Genomic DNA, 27,255 nt, shown 5'->3' with positions numbered 1-27,255 from the left:
AGATTTTGAAATACATCGCATTAATATAATATAATAACACTAAATTAACCAGTTCGGTTAGGTTTATTCACTTATTATTCCAATTATATATAGAAATCATCAAGATCCCGAACACCAAAAATGTCAAATGAAAGCATTTTTTCAGTTTCTCAAACTAAATACAACTTTAGAAATATGAAATGTTTTTTGGATTTAAAAAATAATATTTTATGTAAAGGACATCAACGCGAGCGAAGCCGCGGTCAAAAGTTATTAATCTATAACCGTAATCCTCATTAGAAATGTTGTTCTGTTTCGCATGCTTTGTTTGTAAGTCTATGGTGAAAACAAATGTTGCTTTCTGTCATATTGCGTTCTAATTAGGACGTTTTCGAGTCACGCGTGCATCCGCCCCTGGTTAAAATGTTATTTAATACCATTGGTATGCTCTGAGTAAGAGCGCTTTCGCACTACGTCCGGATCCAAATCCGGTCCGTACCCGTAAAAATACGGTCCGGTGTAGAACTATTTCTATGGTAGTGTACGAACTAGATAAGGCTTCCGTCATCCGATTTCTTTCCGTCAACCGTAGATATAGTTCTACTGGTTTGCGGATACAGATCGGACTCCGTTTGAACTTATGCGAAAGCGCTCTAAGGAGATGACTTTTTATGGTAGGTCTCAAAAGGTGACACCAGCGCTCGGCTGCCAAACATTAAATATAAATGAAATCTTTTTAATTATGCAGGGGCGAAACTCTGATCCACAGCTAGAATATGTATGAAGTTCAGCAGTTTAATGGTTTATTGATTCTTATGAATAATATTCAAGCGTGCCAACAAATAGACATCCTCTAACAATAGAGTTGTTTATATTGCTTGTGCCATCTGCAAGCAAACAATGGCCTCGGCAATTATTTATGCATCTAACTGCGATTGTACCACTGGTTGTATATATTGGTCCAGCAATGGGCCGTAAAGCTCGACGAGCGCACTCGCCCAGCTATGCTTTTGCTCACTATACATATTGGAAAGATGTTTAATTACAGATTCATTACATTACTAGTTTCTACACGCGACGTCATCCACTTGGTTAGCGACCAAAGCAGCTACTGCTTCTAGCATGTCGCGAACTCTACATTATCATGCAAAATTCCGATTAAATCTATTCAGTAGTACGCAAGCTATGTATGTATTACATTTTTTACCTTAGCATTTGACAGTGGCAGTTGACATATTTTAAGGTCGAGATTTCCTTAGGCTTTTGGTATCTATTTTGACTCTGGTGAAAGTTTGGCGAAACCATCCTAACATTATTATAATATAATAATATAATGAGGCATTAAAAAGGTAAATAAAAATAGCTATTATAAATATTATTAATATTTATTATCTAACTATTCTATTAATTAAGACACAACATGTTTGTTATTTTCATGATTTACGCAAAATCAGCAAAATATTATAAAGAATATCCAATAAATTGAAGCCTATTCAAATAACTGGGCGAAGGATATTTTTTTGTCTGCATTAAATGACTGAATAATATATTTAAGCCATCCTACTGGTAGAAAATACCTGAATATAAGAAAAGAAAAAACTAATATTATTCACATAAATTGTAAGGTAAAATTTATATAGGCCGAGAAAGCAATAAGGAAACTACGTGAGGTATTTACTAGATCGAGTATATCCGAGATTGTTACATGGTGTGTTGACTTTGATCATTACGTGTAACACTCTGCTTCGCATACTAATTACTTCATGCTGTAGATATTACCAGAAATGCGCCACCTTATAAAAGGCTTACTAGAATATAGACAGCTTAAAACGGATTTTATAATCGGAAGCAAAAGATACGAATCCTATAAATACGTGGCGATTCAAGGGTGGTTAGTGAGTAGTCAAATAGAAAAAATATAAAACGACTAGCTGACCCGACAGACGTTGTTAGGTACATAATAAACATTTAAAAAAACTAAGATAAAAAAAACCGACTTCAAAAACTCAAAAGTATAAAATAATAGAGATTTAATTTAATACACCTCTTATGCAAATCTTATCTTTAATATTAATGAAATACTATTGTTTGTACGTGCTACGTATTGATACGGTTTAAGTCTATAATATGTATAGAAAATGTTACAAATAAATAAAAATTCAATTTGGATATTCATTTTAAGCTATTCTTTCATTCTTTCAACTTGATTTCTGAACGACGGGGGACACATCAAATGATAAACAAAATTGTTGTTTTTATTTAATTCCGCGCATTTTCATATTTATTCACCTTTGAAACCTCCTCTAGACTTCCACAAATAATTCAAGACCAAAAATAGCCAAATCGTTTAAATCGTTCTCGAGTTTTAGCGAGACTAACGAACAGCAATTCATTTTTATATATATAGACAAGCTGACCCGGCAGACTTGGTACTGCCTAAATCGATAAATAAAAGACCTAAATTTTTGTATAAAATAAACTTAAAACAAAACAAAAGGAATGCTTTTTTCTGTGTTATTACCCGTGTTTGAAGGAAGCTTAACTTTTAGCTGAGTAACTTAGAAAGATATAAAAATTCTAATTAATTATTGATTTTAAACTATTATTTTTATTTGATATCTGAACAACGGGGGACACATCAAAGGAAAATCAAAAATTTTTGTTTTTATTTGATTCCGAGTATTATCATATTTATTCAACCTTTTAAAGTTCTCGAGTTTTAGCGAGACTAACGAACAGCAATTCATTTTTATACATAAGAGAAGAGATAGATTTACAAGTTTCAGCAGAATGTTTGACGTTCAAAGTAGTAAGTAGAGATACTTCGCGAGCATTACATTTACATAATATTATGTGTAAACTAAAAACAATACAGGACCCATTAGACAACCGGAGCCTTGCGGAACTCTTGACTTTACAAATATATTTTTGTTATTTGATTTCATTGTTTTCTTTGCAGGCTTTGTCATGTTTCCTATGAATGTCACTGTATTTGGTGGCACCGTGGGGTGGTTTGTAAAATTACCTTAGATACTGTCGAGGGAAACGTGGCTGCATCATGCTAGTGTACCGTTGCTACTTGTGGTTGTTGGATGATCTTGCCATCAAGAACTATCATTTTGTTGTGAAATTCAAACATTCACTTGTTGTTGAGGTTTTTATGATTTACTTCATTTTTTTTAATGTATAGATAACATTTATTTACATATGACTTAATAATTAATAACACTGTTTATATATAAAAAAAACTTAGGTAATCTAATAAAATTATAATAATTTTTGATTTTTCTCTTACCTAATTAACTTGAAATATTCGAGTATTTTGTCGCATTACTTTGCAGAGATTATATCAAAAATAACTGAAAAGTTGTGAAGCTGTAAATATTGAAATGGATAGCGATAAGTGTTTTGCCACTTATAATTTAAGCTCAACGTAGTTATAAGTTCGACATTCGTAAGTGCAATTTTTATACGTTTTGATCAATTACGTTATGTACATAGATCTTTAATTGTTACAAACTACACATTAGGCATGACACATCTTACACATTTAGATTTATTTGCATTTAATTAAATGTTGTTTGCACTTAACCAGTGGACGGCTTTAGAAAGAGCACGGCTTACATTGTCAAAAAATACTTGTCTATGTTCAACTTTAAAGATAATCTGTCATCTGCGAACAGTACTATTTAAATTTTCATGATTACTCATATTTCCCACAAGTTAAGGTAGATCGTTAATATAGATAAGATAACAGAAATGGACCTAATACTGCTTTGTAATATTTGGGTAGTACAGGCTGACCCTGTGGTACACTATTTTTACAAATGAACCAAATAATAAAAGATAGGGCCTTAATATTGAGCCCTGTAGCACCCCATTGCTTCATGTGAACCAGATGATATCATAACAGCATTCCATCATAGAGGTAGGATGTTACGAAATTGAGAGCGATACCACGAACTTCGCATTAGTGTAGTTTCATGAGAAACGTCTGATACTGGAAGCAATCAAAAGCCTTAGTTAAGTCACAAAAACCACAGGCGTCATATGTCTCCTCCTAGGCGTCATATTAAGTGTTCTATAGTAAACGGATGCAAGCATCAGTGGTAGAACTGCCGCGAGTGAATCCATATTGTTTTAAATGAAGTAAGTTATTGGATTCATTACGATCTTTTACCGTCGGACAGAACCATTGTCTTTCGTCACGATAACGCCACTCGGCAAAATTATGAGAGTTTTGCTGGAAAGTGTGAATATATCCGCCATACAGCTCTGACCATGCACCTTATAATTTCCAACTGTTCGGTCTTTTTAGATTTCTTTAGACAATGTCAGGTTAATATCATAAGAGGACTGCCAAAAATACTAGTCGCGTTTTTTTTTCAGCAGTCTTCTCATTTCTACATCATCAGGACCAGGATGATTACGGCCAAAAGTAGTTTAGAGGGCAAAAGCTAGACGATATGAACTGAAGAACACCATCGTACTATTTGGTTTCTGACGTGCAATCTCACAATTATATTTGCTTGAAACCAATAATAAATATTTATTTCTACTTATTAAAAAAATACAATAAGTATTATTTTTTACAAAGCGAAAATATTAGGCAATCTCTCTTTGAATTTGAGTACTAGACTCTCAAAAATCGTCTCCCTTGGGCCAAAGTTTCGCTTCAACTCATCAAGGCGCCGGAGCAAGCACGCCGCACTGACTGCATCTCATTAAAACAATGCTAATTTGAGACCCACTTGTATTTTGCATTTCAAAAAACTCGAGTGTCTTCATATCGTGCCTTGCTGCCTCAAATACTTTTTATTTACTTATCAAACATTTCTGTACATTAATATATTTCTCAGGCTTAGTTGTTTTACGGTTTGTGTATAAATTAACTTGTGTAAATACATAATTGCATTTTAGTCCTCATTGATTACTTAATTCGATGTTTCCACCACAAGGCACCAATATGTTAATTCCATCATAAACATAACCTATAAATAAAAGCAAATCTCATAATTCAGTTCTTTTACCGTAAAAAGCTTTGAGATCCATATAATCCATGTAATACCAGGTCTACCAATTTATTGAGTCCCTACTTAGAGGTCTTTCTGTATTACATTATTACATAATTAGCTAACCTAATAACATCTTATAGTGACCGTATCAACATTGAAAATATATTATGTTTTACATAAACCGATTAACTTTGAAGACACTGTATGTTTTTTAATTATTTTTATTAAAAATACAATGTATCACTAGTAATTCATATTATACAGATTTAGATCTTTTAGTGCAATGGCCAAGTCAATCTATTTATTCAGAACATTAAATATTTTGAGCCATACTTTTTGTGAAAAAGGTATCAAAACATCAAGTGTATCAAGATACCATTCTTGAGGAGGTAGTGAAGCCCCTTAACAACACCATGTTCAATAGCCACGAATGGTCCTTCAAGCATGTCTCGCCACCTTGCCATAAAGCTCGGTCTCCGCAGTGTTGGTTGGAAACCAACGTTTCAGACCTCATCAGAGTTGACTAGCCGTCGTCTAGTCCCAATCTTAATCCGCTGGATTGTGTTTTATGGTCAGTTTTAGAGAGTACGGCTTGCTCTAAAGAAAGGAAAGAGTGCGTGCTTCTATTGATAACTGTCCTTAACGTTTAAAGGAGGACCACTTAAAATAAACCTTTTATATTTTTAATTGTTTTATATTTATGTATTAAGATAACTCACTGTAAAAGTAATAGAACATTTTTTTTCTTTGTTTCAGTATTTCTGGTAAGACTAGTTAGAAACAGTCATAATTTTAAAATCGTTAGACTTAGATCTTAGGGACTCTTGGTCCCATACCATAAATTGCCCGAACAGCTCTTTTCTGCAGCAAAAAATAGAACCAATATCAGCAGCAATATCCCATAATAATAAACCATAAAAACATATTGCTATGAAAGTAATTTTAAAATAAACAATCTTGCAGTTTTATGTCTGTTTGGGAACGAATCTTTTGTACTGCGTATGCAGCAAGTAAGTCTACTCCATTAGATATCTATATATGAACGCGTAAATGGGCCCTGCTTGATTTTTTTTTATGAAAATAAGGGACGAGACGAGCAGGGTGTTCAGCTGATGGTAATTGATTCTTGAAAAACCCCAAAAATTCTGAGCGGCACTACAACTCCTTGTCACCTTGAGATATAAGATGTCAAGTCTCATTTGCCCAGTAAATTCACTAGCTACGGTGCCCTTCAGACCAAAACACAGTAATGCTTACACATTAATGCTTCAAGGTAGAAATAGGCGCCATTGTGGCACCCATAATATAGCCGGCATCCTCTGCAAAGGAGCCTCCCACTGGTAAAAGATAGGGTATAGTGGCTTGATGATCCTGTTCCTCGGTCCTGTCATCCAGAAACTTGGTATTATTGTTTAATTTAAAGCTATATATTCTATAAATACTTCAAATGTTTAAATTGATCGCTTAAAACTAGTATTCATTTACAGCGTATTGATGAATAAACAAAAGTAATTTATAACTATACTCTTGATATTTACAAATTAAAAAAAAAATCACATGACTAATTTGTAGATTGTTTTAAAATGTTTCATAAATAATTGACGAATCTGTATTGATTTAAAAGAGTGGAAATGAGTTTCTCGCCACTTCTTCTCATTACTTTTGCGAAGTGATTGTAAGTGGTAAATTAACTTTCACATGGAAGTGTCATTTATTTGATTGGCGGAATCAATTTATATCACGTAATTATAAGCTGTTTTGTGTTCTTATTCTAATAAAAGTAAGTATATATGTATATACGCACACAAGCATCTAATAGTTGTCGTTATAATAAAGAACAATATTCTTAGTGCGGTGGTTGGAGCGCAGCGGAGACCAATCGTTAATCTAAGATATAAGCATTATTGTGTTTCCATTTTAAGAGCCCGATAAGGATAACTCCGACTAAAAATCAGTTAAATAAGTCAAATAAGTTGAAAACTAAAAAATCAGAACTTAACTCCACAAATAAACCAATCGTATTAGTAGAATTTTGGGTTTTTCAAGATTCCTTAACTTGTAATAAATTTGGTGTCTTTAATCCACAGGAAGAATGTCAAACTTTTTCTAATAAAAAAAATAATTAATCGGAAATGGTATGAAAATATTTTATACTATACTTTCGGAGAGGGCTAAGTTAATTAAATATATATATAAAAAGCCCGCTGAGTTTCTTGCGCCCATTCTTCTCAGACCTGAGGCAGTCTCTTTTGAATGGGTGGTAGTTTTTGACGTTCAATAAGTGATTTTAAATCCTATTTTGAATAAAAATATTTGAATTTGAATTAAAGGTCGGCAACACTCCTGTGAAGCCTCCGATGAAGCAAGAGAGCGCGGGTGGGACGAACGGAAGGACTGCGAAGTCTTAGGAATATCATATTATCCCGTTATTTACAGTTTCTTTATGAAACCCATTGTTAGTACATGCGGTTAAAATGATGCACAACTCAATCGGGAATTTTATAATATTAAAACGCATAACCCATAACCTAGAGTAGACACATAGTACCGCATTGCAAGCATATCACTCAACCAACAGAGGGGAGCGGACGAGAGGCACTGAACAAATTCTATAATGTACAAATATCGCTATTATTAGTTAAGACATGGCCAATATTCATAGTTTAATTACATTTTAGCTCTAAATTACTGGTTCCAAGTGAAATAATTATTAATGAGAATTTCCACTGTTGGTTTCCAATCTTCTTCCGATATACCACTTTAACACACGTTAAATGAAACTTTTTGTACGCTTGGTTTGTTGTTGAAAAAATTAACAAAATATGTTCCTATAAATATTGTAAATACCTCTCTTTCTATTTCTAATGTTCATACTTAATCTTCATTATTTTTTTTAATGACACTAATTTGAATACACTTTCAAATGAAAATGAAATCTGCGTTGCTTCATAAGGGTCGGAGTTCTGAACCCCGCCTTCTTTAAGGTCAAGACCACAGTTTCATCAATCACAATTAAGTATATCATATCATAAATAAGCGGGATCTAAATGACATTACATATAAACGAACATTGACATAGTTTTAAAACTTGTAACAAAACTTTACTTCTATGAAGAATATATAATATTATTTTTAACCGCGACTTTGTCCGTGAGAAATAGTTACTTTGAGCATTTTTTTTATTTTTTAAAATACTTTGCCAATAATACACATACAAACTGCTGCGGCTAACTATGAACTACTTTACTTTGTTTTTTCATACTTTGCTAATACATTATGCGTGTTTGATATTCGTAAGCACGACATATAATGTAGTTTCATTTACATTTCTTACAGTATTTATGAAACTTTTAAGCGTTCGTTTTTTGTACCAAATATAATCAAAATCCAAATCCCAGCTATCCCCTATTTTAACCCCACATAGGTCAAAATTTTAATAACGCTAGATAAAATATTTATTTATTTCTTATCAATTGCCTAAACACAAAGTTTCTTAGTGTGACCTGTGATAGTGACGAACTTCCATACAAACTTCCACCCCTTATTTCAACCCCTTCAAACCTCTTATTCGCGATAAAAGTAGCTTATGTCCTTTTCCAATTTCTTATCTATCTCTGTACTTAATTTAATCAAAATCTTTTGAGTGGTTTAGGTGTAACAAACAAACACACATTCAAATGTATATTAGTAAGAATATACATTTGAATTAACAGTATTTCATCTCTCGTGACTCTATATTAATTTCTCATGTGGAGCTAGCTTCATAGATACTGGATTATTGTATAGAGAATTTAATTTTCTGTAGATTAAAGCATTATTTGAAAAAAACAAGAAAATCTAATAACTTTTTAATAAACATAAACACTATAATAAGTGTTCAGTGCCGCGCGTTCATCTATATGAAATGAAATTGCATTTTCGTTTTGCCATATGAAGCCTCTTAATAATCGACGTAATTATTCATTGGCCTGTATGTAGTGCTAAAATAATAAGCGATGTCTTTAACATATAAGCTATCTTTCGATACGAGAGGCTCTGGTATATGTAATGTGAATTAGTAATGATGTAGGAATTATGGCGGGTGCGTGGGGTAGGTCGGGTCGGGAGGAGGCCGCGCAACTTCGTTCCCATCCCCCTCTACGGCTGCGACCTGAACTGGCGTTAGGAGTGAACGGTAACCGCCAAGCTCAAATCGCGTCGAGCGATGCCGTTGCTGCACGCCTCGCGGCGCCGCACCAACTTGCGGCTCGATCAGTATCCCGCGCGCGCGAACTCGTTTTCGCAACAAACAATATAATAAACCAGCTTGAATTGGTTTCTTGTAAGTTTTTCGCTATATTTGCTATCTCAAAATAAACACTACAGTTGTTAGGTAGACTCGTAAGTTGCGTTTTTTAAATTGTGCCTTTTTAAATTATATTTCACGAGTAACTAACTCATTTTAAATACAGGGTGTCCCAAAGTTATGGGAACATGACATGAAGGGAAAGTACCTTAAATATCGTAGATAGGGTATTTTACTGAAAGAAAACTTTATGTTATTTTTAAATGTTAGTAATTCTACATTCAAAGATTTTCTAAAAATTACTTGCCTCGTCTGGGAATCGAAACGACTTAAATGTAATAATACACCCCTACTTTTATGATATGTAGATATGAGAAAGTAGTCAATTAAGTGGGTATTTTTTTGTAAATTAATTAATTAAATGCTTAAAACGTGACCGCTCCTGTTTTACGCAAATCGCCAATATTTTAATGAGTCCGCTGCCTTTTGACAATCTTATAATTTTATGGTGAATACTCGATATGATATGGCACAAATATGTTTGTAACTCGCCCACGTTCTCGTATCGCTTTTAAACTAAAAAAACTATGCTATAAAGTATTTTAACTATGAAGTGGGTTCTTATTTACGAATAATCAATGCTATCTATGGAATGATAATATCTCTACTTTTCGGACGTCGTCGTCGGCAATAAACAACTTTCTTGAATTTTTAATAAAACACAATAATGCTTACATATTACTGTTTCACGGCAGAAAAAGGCGCCTTTGTACTCATACTAGCCGGTATCCTGTGTAAGGGAGCCTCCCACTGGTATATATATATTATACTATATATTTTTAATGATAATAAGTGCCAAACTGTGATAATATAGTTTAAGTCGTGAGATAATCACAAAATCTACTTACGTGTTCTGCAATACAAGAATACCTAATCTTGTCGCCCTGCGCCAACTACCCAGAGTCTAAAGATAAAAAAATATCTTATCGTCACTGGAAAAGCAAAATTACTAAAGCGCGGAAAGTGTATCTAACCGGGGATTGATTTAAACATTTTTTTATGTTCAAATTAGAATATCTTTGTTTCTTGTATTCTAATTTAAATACTCTCAAGGCGAAATTTTTAAATAGATATATTGCTTCTTACTCTTGTTCTTTCGAAGATACTGTCGCTTTAACATAAATGCTCTGACCACTTCGTAAGTCTAAAACACTTGTCTCCATAAACATATTGGTATAGAGTAAAGAATAAATATTAATCACTAACATCCATTGAAGTTAAGGAATGGAAAAACGACTGACATGAATAACAGAATAATAATATGAAACTGTAGTTATACCGTCACCTACACCATCCAAGAGTAAAAAAAACAGTACCAACAGTGTCATTTAGTTGTGGCTGCTTTAATATACGTATTCATTGAATATTAAACCGATCATCATAATATCTGGTGTATATTATCTTAATATATCTAAGAGTTTCCAGAGGAGGACGAGCACGATACGATACATACGTTATTAGTGTTATAAATGTCTCTATTTCTTTCTTATAAATGTGAATGTGAGTCTTTCCTTACGCTTTCAAGCCTTACCAACTAATCCCATCACCATGAGATTTTATTACCATTGGTAATGCAGTAGTACATTTTAAACAGAAATTGTATTCGTTCCTGTGTTAAATTCAGTGATTTAATGAATGTAAGTAAGTTTTCACACCTGTTGATACATTCCAATGTAATGAATTTCTCGTTGAAGTTTTGATTTATAAGCAGTTTGTTAGTTTTTACACGCTTTTTGTTAGTTTCACCTGTATGTATGTTTGTTTGTAACCGACTCATTTGGGCGCGATTTTGACCTACTTTAAACGGCAAGAAGTTCAAACTTCGTAGATTCATCGAGGACCGATTACATTACAGTCATTTCAGCCGGAAGGCGTCCACTGCTGGACAAAGGCCTCCCCCAAATATCGCCATGACGATCGGTCCTGCGCTGCCCTACTCCGACGATCTTGACCAGATCGTCGGTCCATCTTGTGGGGGGCCTACCAACACTACGCCTTCCGGTACGTGGTCGCCATTCAAGGACCTTACTGCCCCAACGGCCATCTGTCCGCCGAGCTATGTGCACTGCCCACTGCCACTTCAGTTTCGCAATCATTTGGGCTATGTCAGTGACTTCGATTCTCCTACGGATCTCCTTATTTCTGATTCGATCTCGCAGGGAAACTCCGAGCATAGCCCTCTCCATTGCCCGCTGAGCAACAGTGAGCTTCCTCATAAGGCCCATAGTAAGCGACCACGAGTGTGTTCCGTATGTCAACACTGGCAACACACATTGGTTAAGAACCTTCGTCTTCAGATACTGTGGTATTTTGGACAAGAAGATTTTAGGGAGCTTCCCGAACGCTGCCGATCCGAGTTGGAATTTACGAGTGACCTCTTTCCCAAAATTGGACCTGACCAACTGGATTATTTGTCCAAGGTAGACGACATGCCAACAATTTCGAGAGTACAGTTCCCAACTGTTACGGAAGTAGGTGCGACATGGGCATTAGACATGATCTTTGTCTTGTCCATGTTCATTTTGAGAGCTACTCCTTGGGAATCTGTATTGAGGCCATCGAGCATATGGCTTAAGTCTTCCATGGTCTCTGCCATGATTACGATATCGTCTCCAAATCGAAGGTGAGTGATGTATTCGCCGTTTATATTAATGCTCAGTCCGTTCCAGTCCAAAAGCTTAAAGACATCTTCGCCATCGCCTTGTCTAACTCCCCGCTGTAGTCGGATAGGCTTCGAGAACTGATCCCGGAGACGGACTGACATGGTGGCGTTATCATTTAAACACTTCAACGCTTCGATTTATCGATAATCAATGTGACACCTCTGAAGAGACTGAAGCACCGCCCAGATCTCTTGTCATAGTCCACGAACGCCAAGCATAGTGACTGGTTAAACTCCTCCGTATTCTGTATAATATGCCGCAGTGTATGTATTTGGTCTATGGTAAAGCCTTTTCGGAATCCGGCTTGTTCGGGAGGCTGGAAGTGGTCGAACCTGCGCACGAGACGATTCCCGATAACCCTAGAAAACAGCTTATATACATGGCTCAGAAGTGATATGGGCCTATGGACTATAGGCCCATATAACTTATATACATATTATATATATATTTATAAGCGTTTTATCGCCCTTTTTGAAGAATATCACCGCTATACCTCTGTGCCATGCTTGCGGCGTTTGCCCTCGAAGATGACGGAATTGAATAGCTTCTGGAGAATCTTCAGCATAGGAGTACCACTAGCTCTCAGAAGCTCGGCTGTAATTCCATCATCACCCGGCGCCTTGTTTTTTTAAGCTGTTTTAGGGCCATACTAATCTCGTATAGGCTGACGTCTGGGATATCTTCGGTATAGTGTCGGGTTAGTTTGGCTCTTGTTTGTAACATGTGCCCGTGCAGTCGTGTATAACTGTCCGTAGAACTTCACGACCTCCCTCAAAAGTTCGTGCTTGACGAAACGACCCTGCCGTCGCCGGTCTTTAGCCTCGTCAGTTGGCTCTGCCCAATTTTTCTGTTCCATGTGCCCAATAGACAAATCTCGAATACTTTGGAGCCTTTGTTTCGTTCTATGGCCTCCGGTGACTGAAGGGCCATTTGGCGTCTTACATCCATGAATTTGAGGGTAGAGTCTGAGATTTTTCCGATTCTTTTTGAATGGCTGGCCTTAAATAACTTAGACCCTGCTGTCTGAACAGCTGCCATAAACCTGTTATTAAACTCGTCCAGGTCAAGGCATTCACCGAGGCATCCGAAGCGTAGACTTCACCAGTAGAGACCGCTCCAGTTTTAGGATTGATATTCAATGTGCCTCTTACTATGCGGTGATCACTCACAGTTTTCACTGAGTTTATCACAGAGTAATAATTGAATATATGTTGTCTTTTGGTCGACATGGTGAAGTCAATCTCTTTTTTGGTGGCACCATCGGGGCTGATACAAGTCCATTTGCGTTGTTCTGACTTCATGAAAAAGGAGTTCATCATATAGAGATCCTCCTCCTCCATGAAGTCAGCCAGCACTGGCCTTGGGCGTTCCGATTTCAATAACCAAATTTCCTCACTCTCAACTCATCGCCGCTACGTTTGCCCAGCTTTGCGTTTAAGTCTCCCATCACAACGTTGAAACGGGTCTTAGGAGTGTGAATGGCTGTTGAGATGTCCTCATATATGGCCTCCGCCTCCTCGTCTGAGTGTGTCGAAGTCGGAGCGTTAACCTGAACGACCTTTAGCGAATAACGTTGAGTAATTCTCAGTTACATTGCTGACGAGAGTCTTGTGCACGAGGAACCCGACACCACCCTGGGTTGGTCACCCTCGCGGAAGTAAAGTAGATGTCCAGAATTTAGGATTATCAAGCCCTTACCCTGTATTCGGACCTCAGATAATCCCATGTTCCTCCAACATCTCGTCTGTCCGCAGTGTATTGACATTATATGTTGCCAGGGCCAATAGTCTTCGTCGGTGGTAGTGATTCCAGACCCGAGGATTCTTAGCACCCTCTGCCCCATCGCTTATGTGGCTGCTGGCGTGGCCACCATGAGCGGGGCCTTTCAATGTCCTTTTTCATATTTGAGGTGTTTTTCTGCCGTAATCGCCTCGCTTGGCAGGCGGGTTAGCAACCGCAGTAGGTGGATCTCGGAAGGCTGCTGCTGCTTATCCTCCATTCTTTGTCCTCTTACGACACCCACGGGAGGAGATGCGGTGGTGCTATTCTGACTGCGACACCACACGCTCATTACACGATTACAGTACATTTTTATAACATTATCAAATTTTTCACTTTGCAAAATATGATTTTTGTTAATTTACATAATTTTATTCATCTACTGTCGATAAGGCAGGAATTTGTTCATTTTAAATTTCAACTATTATCTTTTCGACAAAAGTGTGTTTTTTAGTTTTTATATAATATATAACATAGGTCCATAAGTACCATTAAACGAATAATTAAAGAAATAAACATTTTAACTGTTGCATCTTAATATAATCTAGATAATGTTCTGTATCTCATAAGCACATCAGAATTAACTAGAAACTGAGATAATCACAATGTTAACAGGAAACAGGCATTGCGATTTATTATTGTGCGTTCAAAAATAACTAACTCAATCCAATTAACACGTGTACAGTACAGGATGTTCATTATGATATCTTGGAAGTAGGATGTGGGTGGGATGGAGTGTGGGATTTTAATATTAGCAATTAAATTTATTATTAAGCTTAGTGACCTTACAAGACTATAAATATTATTTTATTATTGTTAATTACCTACGTAATTTACTATTTTTTGAGCCATGGCACCTACAAGAAACTAAACGCCACAACAAATGGATCAGGCGTCGGAGGTTGTCAAAGCGTGGGGACAGCTGCAAAAAGATAACGGCGTGCTATGAATAACTTTAAGGAATTAGGTCACAGGTAAAAGTACTGCACGTTGTGCTATGAGACCACCCACAGCTCTAACAGCTGAAGATGAAAATTTATTAAAAATCTGGATTTTTGCTTCGAAAATTTCGAAAGATAAACTATTAGATAGCGTACAGTAAATCATTATTATGGCTGAGAGACGTAATCCATTCACTGGCAACAGACTGGGCAAAAAATAGCTTGATGCCCTTTTACGACGACATCCCGACATTACAGAGCGGGCCCAAAATTTAACAACTTCAACAGCAAATTAGCAGTTGGTTTACTGAAGTTGAAAATTACCTGAAAACATGAGGACTGGAACAAGTTTTTAATGATCATAAACGGATATACAATACAGATGAAAGTGAATTTTTTTATCCCAAGTCAGGAGGGGTCATAAAAATATATACGCAACAAGCGGCAATGAAAAAGTTAAATTGACTGTATTATTAACGGCAAATGCAGCGGATGATATGGTAAACTCTAAAAGCTTCCTGGAGTAAGAGGAAGAAAATGGGAAAAGCATAATTTGGGTCATCAAGTAAAAAAAGAAAATTGTACACCCATACTCAAATTACCCTTAGAAAAACATAAAAAATGGATTTAAAGCTGGAGGGCTATATCCGTTTTGACCTGAGAATATAGATTTTTTAAATTAGTACAAAAAATTGGATTGGACCTGAACTTATCGAAGTATCTCTGGAACAAAATTCGTTGTTTTTGAAGAATTTAAAGTGTCATCATTTTAATAGGTGTTTTATTATGGAAAGGTCTAATCTAGGAAAGGAATTGCCTATAGAAGATTTATCTTTATATGTAATCTAGACAAAATACAAAAATCTATGTGTTTCCGTTTTATCAACATATTAACACCGAATTCAGCTGACAATCATTCCGGAATGAGCCCCATTGAACAAACTCCACTAATAATATATTTCGCCTGCATTGATTGATCCATGCAACAAAAATAAAACTGAAATTACTCCCAGTAAATGTTTGCCTTCTACTTCATTCGATACTGGCTATACATGAATTAAAAAAAATATAATAATACCGTGACCATTCAATAAAGCACAGATTTTGCCAAAACGATTAAAAAAGAAAGGAAATTTAACAAAGAAAAAGTACCATCAGCGATTACTAGCAAAGCATGGAAGGAATACAGTGAAAAAAGGACTTGGAAAAAAAAAGCGTTAGAAAAAGAGAAGGAAACAGATGATAGCGAGTTGGATAATGAGGTGAATGTTCATAGCGAAGACAGTGAATTAACAAACGAGATTAAAAGATCAACGCACTGAAAAACAAATTTTCAGAGAGAAGAAAGGGTGAAGGAAATGGTGGCAAATGAAATGGAAGAATATATAGGAAGCAATGAGAGAGTAGTTGAGGATGAGGTGGAAGTAGACGGCATAGCAACAGCAGACAGATGACATTACAACACAATTTATATCAAAGAGATTTATATCAGAGAAAGAATTACTAGGGATCGAAGCAGAGATTATAGTCCAATCTGAAAATATTTTTAAGGAACTGATTTTATCAAAAACCATTGCAGATGTAAATAAAGAAAATGAGGAAACACATGACGAATATGAGGAAAAAAACCATAAAAAGGAACATGGAAACAAACATTCTGGGATTCTTATGAATATTTTGAATGAAATTGTTTTTAGAGAGAAGCGCTACGCTGAGTACTAATTTGGATGAACCGTTAACTAGTTGATGATATATGATAATGATACTTTCAATATCCCCGAAACCAGTAAACTCTTTGTACTGGCCAAATTTAAATCCCTAAATGGTAATAAAATATAAACGTAGAAAAAAAAAATCAATAATTGATGAAAATGATATTATTACCTATGTACCTAATCCAATCTTGATAAATGATTGCTTTATATTCCCTCGCTGTATTCAAGACAAACAATAGTAAGATAATAATAAAAATTTTGGGAATAATTAGTTGCGATCATTTTATTTTCCAAGTGATTATACGATTATATAGAAAGTTATACTGAAATTTATTTATAGATTGTATTTATTTATTACGACTTATTCAAAAAAAATTTTTTTTGTGGTCGAACGTCATGTCATCACAGAGATGTGTGCATTCTTGAAACAGGAAATGTTCATTATCGGTTGTCGACAAATGTAGTTACGTTGGTCGTTGGCAATTTTTAATTTAATCTATAAACTCTAACTCTATTACTTACTTCTTCTTTTAAATTGATATCTCATAGGATGCTTTATATTTGAGCTTTCACAAAACTGATAGGACACACCAATTGTTTTTTGTTACCATTTTTAGATCAAATCGCTGTTTAACATAGTCCAAGACTTCTTCTAGTACCTTATATTTTGCTTTAATAATATTATGATCCCAGAAAATTTAGGAGACAAATGTGTTACGAAATTCAAAAGAATTGTTATAATAATATAATATATTTAAATATAATTTTGGTATAGGTTACTATAACATTAATGAATTTCTTAATGATACCACAGACTGGGAATGGAGCGAATGCCCTCAGGCTATTCAATTTCAAAATTTATTATACGATATTGTATATATTGAAGCGAATTAAAAAAAAAAGTTATTGAGTTTCGTGCACTCGTTCATCTCAGTTTTTCACGCAGGATATACATGTATACACATCTTAAAGACACACCTGTATTTATAAATATATATGTAACCTCTCTGTGATGGTTTGAAACAATAGATTAAAACATCGATTCACAGATTTTGAAATTAAGGATTGCGATGGAATGAAAAGAAGCGGGCGTACACACTAAATTCATAGCCCCTGTGTTATCAATTCAACCCAATTGCGTCCATTTTGAAATAATTAAGTTGAACTACGTCCATCTTGGCAAAATCTGACCCTATTCTGTCTGCATGATTGAACTTGATCTATTTAGCTTCGTTCAGATGATAATCCAGTTTTGTATAACGCAATTTAGTAGGAAAAGATACTCATTTAACCCGAATTGTTCTGATTAAGCACTTCGACTTCCGATACACTTATGATTTCGCTCGTCACATGATCGTCAATATCATATAACAGATTTAACTTACCCAATTCTGATGCTTAGCTCAGTATATTAACTATTATATATAGCACAGAACATAACTGTAGATGAAGCCGCGACTACTCACTCAAAAGTCCACAGCTCAATTCATATAATTAGATGATTTATAAACTTTGCTTATTATGTAATACAAAACTTTGTAATTCATTGACCTTATTTAAAGTTACCTTGATCTACGGTGAAGTGAGGCCCAGCTAGTTTGTTAAACATCAGACGTAAAGAATAATACAAACTAAACTGAGTCTCTGCTTCAAATAATCAGTCGATTATTCAACGGTTATTAGTTCGAGTAACTAGCAGATAACTTTATTGGCCTGATTATTGAAAAAAAATCAGTTTTATGCATGACATACAACCAACGACCAACAACACTTAATGAAATTCAGATCTGCACAATTCTCTTGGAGTGTTGACTTTGATCCAAACATCTATTATCAAGTTTTGAATTTATGTCGGTTCTTCGTAAAAAGCCTCTGTATGTATGTGACGATACAACAGTGTTTATAATTAAATTATTTGACCTTTATATGCTCACATAATACATTAAATTAAAACTATTATTAAGGGGAAGCGTATCAAGAATACTGGCATCATTTCCACGATGGATAGCTAAGATGATCCGTTGACCGAAATACCTGCCAGCGCTTGGGTTTCCAGTAGCCCTATTGAGATGCAAAGGTAGTAACTTTGTACATTCTCCGCGACAAGTGTCTCGATACCACACGGCACAAAGATGTAAGACTTGCTAATATTTATAATGTACATTAGTTCCAACCCCTCCCCTGTCTTCCCCGTAAGTACGAGAGAAATGATGTGAGTTGTTGTTTGATGAGAAGCAAGACGTGTCGGAATGAGGTGAACATTCGAGGCGTCATAAATAGAGCACGGCAATACTTCAAGCCGGGCCATATTCCAGCGCTCTAAGTGCGGGTCCGGCCATATAATATGAAGTATTGGTGCCGAATCTAGTCTGGCCCACACCAGTATCAACTCGAACCATTTGACCATGTGCAACGCAGACCAACTCTTATGATTAGGGATCCAGTGCTCTGTGAACGGCTCGATCACTTAGCGTTGCGTACAGACTTCTACCACATCTATCGTGGGGAGTGTTCCGATGAGCTGTTTAATCGGATTCCTACCCCCGAAATCCATCTTCGCACGACACGCCATTCGAATATCATCCCCACCATCTGGATGTGTGGCGTTTCCATACTGTGTGGTTTTTTAGGAACTTTCTTCCACGTGCAACCAAGCTGTGTTATGAGCTTCCTTGTTTCCGATACGACATAGATACCTTTAAAAAAAGCGCGTCTGTGATTCTTCTGGTGTTGCTAGATAATGTGGATGGCTATGATCACTTAATATCAGATGGCCCGTACGCTTGTCTGTACTCCACGTTCATAATGAAAAGTTAAGACTATTTTGAATACAAGGCTCTGTAAAGTCACTGTACTGTATACTATTATTTATTACATACTAACTGACCCGACAGACGTAGTCTTAACTTAGCTATGAATATTCAAATGTAACTGAAAATAATAATTTATAGAAACTTATTCATATCCTTGTATAAGTTTTACTATCTTATAACAAATTGTTCATTTAAAGGAGTGCGCACACTTATCCGAGCCGAACGCGTCGAGCGGGTGGAACGAAACGAATTTAAGAATTCTGTATATGAAATCTCGCACACTTCTCCGCGTCGAATCACCCGAATCTGCAAGAGATTTCATAATCAGAATACTAAAATCCGTTTGGTACGACTCATTCGGCTCGGATAAGTGTCCGTTCACATTTAATACAGTAATTCGATACGTAGTGATGTTTTTTTGGCGCGTAAATAAATAATGCTGAATAACTTTAACTAATGGTTTTCCGACATGGGAATAGACGACAAGCGATTGGTGATGTGAAAAACATGGATATTCACGATATCTTCCACTGACATTTAACGGGCAGTCCCTTGCGATTGATGATCGATCCATCGACATTGCAAATGCAAGCTGCATTGGAAATTGTAGCCGTTTAAAATTCAATATGAATATTCAAGTGACGCGTGCAGTAAAAACATCACCTTTGTACTTATTTTCAAAATTGTGGCTGTAATGACGTTAATTTCTTTACCGTGAGCCGGGTGTGATATTTCACAGATGCGGTCGTGGCTGTTTTATGTCTAGTGGTAAACCAGGGGATTCTAGCGAATTTAAAAATTCCGTTGGAAATATCATCTTGATTAGTAACGCTATCAACTTTACCTTTTCTTTGTGTATGTTGCTGCCGACGTATCTTGCTGGAAGAATAGTTATTCTGCCGTCATTCGGTGCATTTTCGTCAGCAAAGATGGCATCGCGCAGATGAATGTATTCCTCGGGAGAGAGTTCCCTGGTTCAACCTTATAAATCGATCGCTTAAATTCAATCCTCACGTACATATTTTGTGTTTTTTTTTTTTGTTTTTTTTTATGGAATAGGAGGACAAACGAGCGTACGGGTGACCTGGTAGTCGCCTTTTACGACAGCCTTGGGCCTATTCTTTTTACGCCCCGGGGAAGCACATTTAAGCACTGTAATTTTTTAAAGTGATCAATTAAATATGTAACCAAAATTAATGAACAATGCGAGGCTCATACCCGCGACTCCTCGGTTGCCGTCCAAGCTCTTCCACTGAACCATCCATTCGAGTCTCGAACTCGTTTAATTTAACTTGATTAAGGTAGTAAAGGTAGAATTTTTTATTTATCTGGAATTGGAGATTTCATCTCCATTGAAAAATAATACCTATCTTCACCTTGCCAAAATAACATAGGATAAAATAATAACTGGTTTCCTACATGTCACCCATAACGACAATAACAACTTCATCAATTATTTGTAATTTAAAGTCCCGTGTGTTATCTGCAGGCTATCAGCTCTAATAACATCGCTATCAGATGACATGCGATCAAATGCGGTCTTGAAAAATGCAACCAATTCGTTCTGTTGATGGAAATATATTAAAAGTTATTTCACTTAATTTTTTTTTCGTATTGTATGCATAACACTGATTAAAGTGTATTGCTGAATCGTCTATCAAATAAATTTGCAAATATTTGAGATGAACTTAACTTAACCCTTAACTGCAGGTATATATAGTTAACACAATAAAAATTGTATAGAAAAGTATTTGCAACATTAAATGGCTCACAATATATAGTCAGCATTTCCGTTTTCTCATCAAACTTTGTGGACACACTCTCTTCTGGTTGCTTGAAGCTTAATAAATTATCTCGAAATAAAGAACACAATTTTGTATGCTGAATATGAGTCCGGAAATCCATGAAAATATACCAGCCGCATCATGTTGAAATCTGGTATTCTACAACCGCGTGTTTTACACGAAATTTCTTGCCTCGCACAGCCACTTTGTGAAATCAATTACCGGCTGATACTCCCGAACCGATACGACTTAGGGACTTTCTAGGAAAGAGTATACTCCCACCTTAAAGGTCGGCAACGCATCTCTTGACACCTATTGTTGGGGATGTCCAGTGGCGGTTGCCTCACCAGTATCCATCCCGTGAGCCTATTGCCATTTGCCCCTCTTATATAAAAAAAATATGTTATGACACTGGTGGCGGTACCAATAGCGTTCATTTGACTTGGCCTCTGGCGCAACACAATCAAGAGAAAAAAAGCAGTTTTCTCGAAACTAAATTTTTATTTATGTCGTGTAATTATTCCAATATCACCGATTTGCTGTGCAATGTAGTTGAATGCAGCTTGACGGGGATTAGACGTAGACATTCTATGTTGCTGGTTTCGCATTCATCGATTCCGTTCAACTTCATTTCATGCTTCGCATTCAGAATTCGTTTTTCGTTACAGAATTGCTAGAAGCTACCTTAGTTTGTTCAACTATTAGGTGGCATTTTAAAAATTTACTAGTATCCCACGTGATAGTCTATCAAAACATACAAAAATTTTTAAGTATAAGATGTAAATGCTGTGAACTTAAGCATGTTAAGCGAAAAGTTCTCAAAAAAATCTCCGAATAAAGTAAAAAAAGCGGCCATGTGCGATTCGGACTCGCCCATGAAGGGTTCCGTAGCAGCAAGTAATATATTATAAAAGTTATATAGAAAGGAAAATTATATCAAATTATTAAAATGGAAAAGGCAAAAAATCTTTCCTCCAAATCATACAGTGCAAATGAGCTCTCATCATTTATACGTATTAAAAAAAAACTACTTACTAGATCTCGTTCAAACCATTTTCGGTGGAAGTTTGCATATAAGTGGATCATATATTTTTTTAGTTTTATCATTCTCTTATTTTAGAAGTAACAGGGGGGGACACATTTTGCCACTTTGGAAGTGTCTCTCGCTTAATTTCTAATATCATAGATACCCACGTATGGGTTTGACGAAGAAAAAATTTGACTTTCAATTCTGACTTTTGAGCATGGGGAACCCCCAAAATTTATTCTTTTATTTCTATTTTTATGTGAAAATGATAATGTGCTTCACATAGTTTATCTACTTCCCAAGTTTTAACAATTCTTATAGTATTGGAAAAAAGTGGCTGTTAGATACACGGACAGACAGTCAATTGCCATTTGGCTACGGAACCCTAACAACATAATTTTTCCGATCGAAGCGACAGTATGAATGCATTATTTTTTCATTTAAAATTCCAAACGATGCAGCCAAAAAGCTAGTGATAAAATACTTAATGGATGGATATTTTGTAACGAAAAAAGTAACGTATATAGTTTTGATAAGTATTGGTAATAAAATAATGAACGTAAAGTTTTATTCTCTTTGGAAATAATATGACGCGAGAAATGGCCTTAATTATTAGTGTTGTGCCGCTGCGGTCGGTAAGATCTATTAATATCAAGTAGCGAATATTCACAATTTCGATTTTATAAATTACTAGCTGACCCAAAATAAAAATTTGAAGTTGTATGTGTTTTTTAATGCTGACTCATAATCGAACAAATTTAAAAAAAATCTAAAAAAAATTAAAAAGAAAAATTTGGCGTGGACCACCCTTAACATTTAGGGGGAAAAAATAGATGTTGTCCGATTTTCAGACCTACCCAATATGCACTCAAAATTGAGAATGAGAATCGGTGAAGCCGTTTCGATGGAGTTTAACTACAAACACCGCGACATGAGAATTTTATATATTAGAAGATGAAAGACATTATGTGAATAGCTGAATTTTCTAGCTTAGAACGATATAAACAGACCCTGGATTTTAAATTAACAAAAAAATCGTTGAATTAAGCTGTAATGTGGCCAACTGAAAATGAGTGGAGTTAAAATATGACGACGAATGAAATTATGTACACATTTTATAATAAATGATTTAAAAGTTATTAATTAAGTTAGTAATTATCTAAATCCCGGGGCCTTCCTGAGTCCTGAAAGAGTTTCTTTCAAACCAGGAAGAAATAAAATTTACGTGAGTTACAGAATCATTCCTTAAGTGTGTTTTTTTCCCACTCTTATGATCGATTTTTTCTGGAGAGGGTACAAGGCCATCACCGACGAAAACAAGACCACAGTAACGCTAAATACGTTAAACGTAGACATTTAACATTTATTTGGAAATAGAGAATATTGCATATCTCTTTTGCATCTTATTCTTTCTTTATATTTATTGTAATGCATAGATTAGTCAAAAAGAAATAAAATACATTATTATGATTGAAATTTATGTGTTCATCTATCATTGTTATTGTTACAATATATTATATATATTTCCTGTCTCTATGGATGCAGCTGATATGCGATATTTTCAGTGCACAATCCTGGCACAATCTGTCAATCACGCGTACTCCCAAATGACTAACAGGTATTTGGAATGCGCTAAGGTTTATTAAACAGTTTTTATATGTAGTAGTTAACTTTTCTTAAATTAACAAAGTTTCTTGTCAATTTTTTCTTTTATTTTGTATGAAATATGTACAAGAGTATTAAAAAACTTTAAAAAATTCGTTTTCAAGTTCTGACGTGACCCTGGGAAATATGGTTTATTTTTATCTAATATATAAAATTCTCGTGTCTTGGTGTTAAACTTTGAACTCGAACCGAAACGGCTTGACCGATTCACATGAAATTTTGAGTGCACATTGAGTAGGTCTGAGAATCGGACAACATTTATTTTTCATCCTCTTAAATGTTAAGGACCATGCGAATTTTTATCTTTTTGATTTTTTTTTTAATTTGTTTGATTATGAGTCAGCCTTAAAAAATACATACAACTTCTACGATCAACAGTTACTTTTGTATCGCGATTTTAATATCGGCAATACAACGTTTGCTGGGTCAGCGAGTCTTGTTATATAAATATTACCTTAACATAGTACACAGACGTCTTGGTTAGCATTGTTTACTGTTGTTATATATTGGCAATTTCACTTGCTAAAAATCTATATCTTGAGTATCGATACCATACCTTTTATAACTTTTTTTATCCACAACGCTTTAATAGACATATCTCTTAAAAAAAATTAAGACAGTCAATTAAATTTTAAATTTACCATAAATACTGCTTCACCAGCTTCCAATTATTAGTAATTATAAAATATAATTTCAAAAATTAAAATTATTTTTATATTAATAAATTCGAATAAGATTCAGTTTACAGATCCATCTATCACCGTAAGTCGAATTTAAAAATTATTTATTTTAAATTTTATTTATTAAATTTAATTTATAAAAATCATGACTAAAATACAAATAAAGGTTTATATATAAATAAGAAGTCAGTCGAGTCGAGCAAAAGGGATTTTAGGCATTTAGGAAACAAAACTAGGCATACAGTTACGTCATCATAAAATAAAATATATTATATTCACAGCGAAGCTTTAGCTGTGAACCTTGACATTCTGTAGTGGCTACGAAATCGTGGTAATAACTACGGCTAAAAGGCAATTCATTTTAATTATATATTCGTATCATCAACATTTCTTTAAACTTATGCTAGATATAATTCTGATATGTAACATTTCAAGATGACAGTTTTCTACTCGAAAAACAAAAAAAAATATCTGATAATTTATACGATTTTTTTCGACGTTTCCACAGCTGTCATAGTCTATCTGGACGTATAAGTAAGCTAAAACAATATATTTTATAGTTTTTGGTATTAACACTAGCTATAGTGGCTAGTATCTAGTTGGTAAAAAAATGTAAAAAACGAAGAAGGTATTATTACTACTGGAGAAGGAACATTCAAAATCAAACTCGATATGCAAGTTGTTATTGAATTAATCGGTATCATCATATCACGATCAAGTTAAAATAAAACAAAATGTGATAATAAGTTTTGTTATACTTTGGACACAAACAACGTACGATGTTATATAAAGTTATACCATCTAAACGCAGCCATATACAAAGAAAACTATTGTGCAATGCTAAATAATCCAATAATAAGATTGGTATTTCAGGAGCATGGTCCGATGGCCCGGGATAATAAGACCGAAGCGCGGATAACCCTCTCAACTTTAATGTTGGGATTTGTGAATGTGTGCAAGCAAGTCTCATTTCCCTCGATCACGTATACAGCCTCCTTACTAGCGCAGGACATATTAGAACAGGGCCGACTACCGCCAACCACCCGACACCATCTTACCATGTAAAGGACCAAATCCCGGACCACGATGTTATCTAATGAAAACTTTACGACTGCATTACAACCCTCTTGTTATAATAATAATACTATTTACATAACCAACATCAAAAAACATTAAATTTTTTTGAGAAAAATCTTAGACTATTTTGAAGTAAAAAAACTAAAAGTTTTTTTAACCCTTCTAGTGTCGCCGTGTAATAATTTTTGTTAGAGGCAAGTTCGGCTGAATCCTCGATGTTTGAAAATGAAAACATTTACGATAATAGTACATACAGTATGACGAATGAAATGAAAGCGAGGTTATTAATATGAAATTATAATTTTTTTTGATCTATATTCATTAAGTATAATATTTACATTTAACAATATAATTGTATTTACAATTGATTATAAATAACTCTGGTAAATTTTGCTTTGACCGATCACGCTCCCTTAGTGACACGAGCTGTCTTTATCCAAACGAAAGTTACATAGCCAAGCGTTACAGCTCCGTCGCATTCAATATCCACAAACTTTAGTCTACACCACACCAAATAATCGTAAAAAATAAACTCTGGAGATTTTAATTACCTGATGTTAGTGAGTTTACTTTTGAGAGCACAGACCGCTGTCAGAAAGTCGGTCGAGTGGACCGGACGGAGCGCAAACCCTTAGTATTGAGTTCTATTTGGTTACTTTTTAAGTTCGGAAGCCCAATAGTATCACAGCTAACGAATTGGCTTTAGAAAATACCGCATAAATATTTGAATGCAGTATTTGTGATAAATAGTATTACAAAGACAAACCAACTTTAACTTTTGGGTAATTTGATAAAACCTTGAAAACAGCGGCGGCCATCTTGGATTTAAAAAATGATCCCAAATTCGTTATTTACTGCTCCGAGGGCCATAGAAACAATATCCATATAGTTGCAATGATAATATGCGCGGCGACCATGTTGGATTTAAAAAAATGATCCCAACTTCGTTATTTACTGCTCCGAGGGCCATAGAAACGATATCCATATAGTTGCAATGATAATATGCGCGGCGGCCATGTAGGATTTAAAAAAATGATCCCAACTTCGTTATTTACTGCTCCACGGGCCATAGAAACAATATCCATATAGTTGCAATGATAACATGCGCGGCGGCCATCTTGGATTTAAAAAAAATGATCCCAACTTCGTTATTTACTGCTCCACGGGCCATAGAAACAATATCCATATAGTTGCAATGATAATATGCGCGGCGGCCATGTTGGATTTAAAAAAATGATCCCAACTTCGTTATTTACTGCTCCGAGGGCCATAGAAACGATATCCATATAATTGCAATGATAATTTACGCGCCGGCCATCTTGGAATAAAAAAATAATCCCAAATTCGTTATTTACTAGTAGTAAATATTGTAACAGCCATAATTATTATTTCAGTAAGGTTTAATTTTGGATTTCAATCGAAATATGTAATACCAATTTTTTTCCACGGAATTTTGTACACCACGGAAATGATTATCTTTCCTTCAATAATACAAATATGGATCCGACCTAAAATTGGTTCATTCTGGAGATGTGAAATTTTTCGGGTTAAAACAACTTTATTTTATTGCTTGTACCCCTGACCACGTGTGCTTATTTGTTGATGATCGGTTAAATAGTTAACATGAGAAGCTTATCTTACATAATAACCTTGCATTCGCATTTATAATATTAGTAAGCGTGTAGGAACATAAAAAAAGTGCATCTACAATTGAAAAATTTTTGAATAGTATAGAAACACTTTATTAGCAATAAAAAAAGCCTCACACAAAA

The 27,255-nt window shown here is 35.0% G+C and overlaps 1 protein-coding gene across 1 annotated transcript in view; it reads left to right on the top strand.

Moving 5' to 3' along the window:
* LOC126979001 (potassium channel subfamily T member 2) overlaps window positions 1-27,255 on the top strand; it is a 105,816-nt gene that overhangs the window by 697 nt on the left and 77,864 nt on the right. The gene's annotated exons all lie outside the window — the stretch shown is intronic.

The sequence above is a fragment of the Leptidea sinapis genome, chromosome Z, assembly GCF_905404315.1.
Source record: "Leptidea sinapis chromosome Z, ilLepSina1.1, whole genome shotgun sequence".
Lineage (NCBI taxonomy): Eukaryota > Metazoa > Arthropoda > Insecta > Lepidoptera > Pieridae > Leptidea > Leptidea sinapis.
This window is presented reverse-complemented; position numbering and strand designations above follow the sequence as displayed.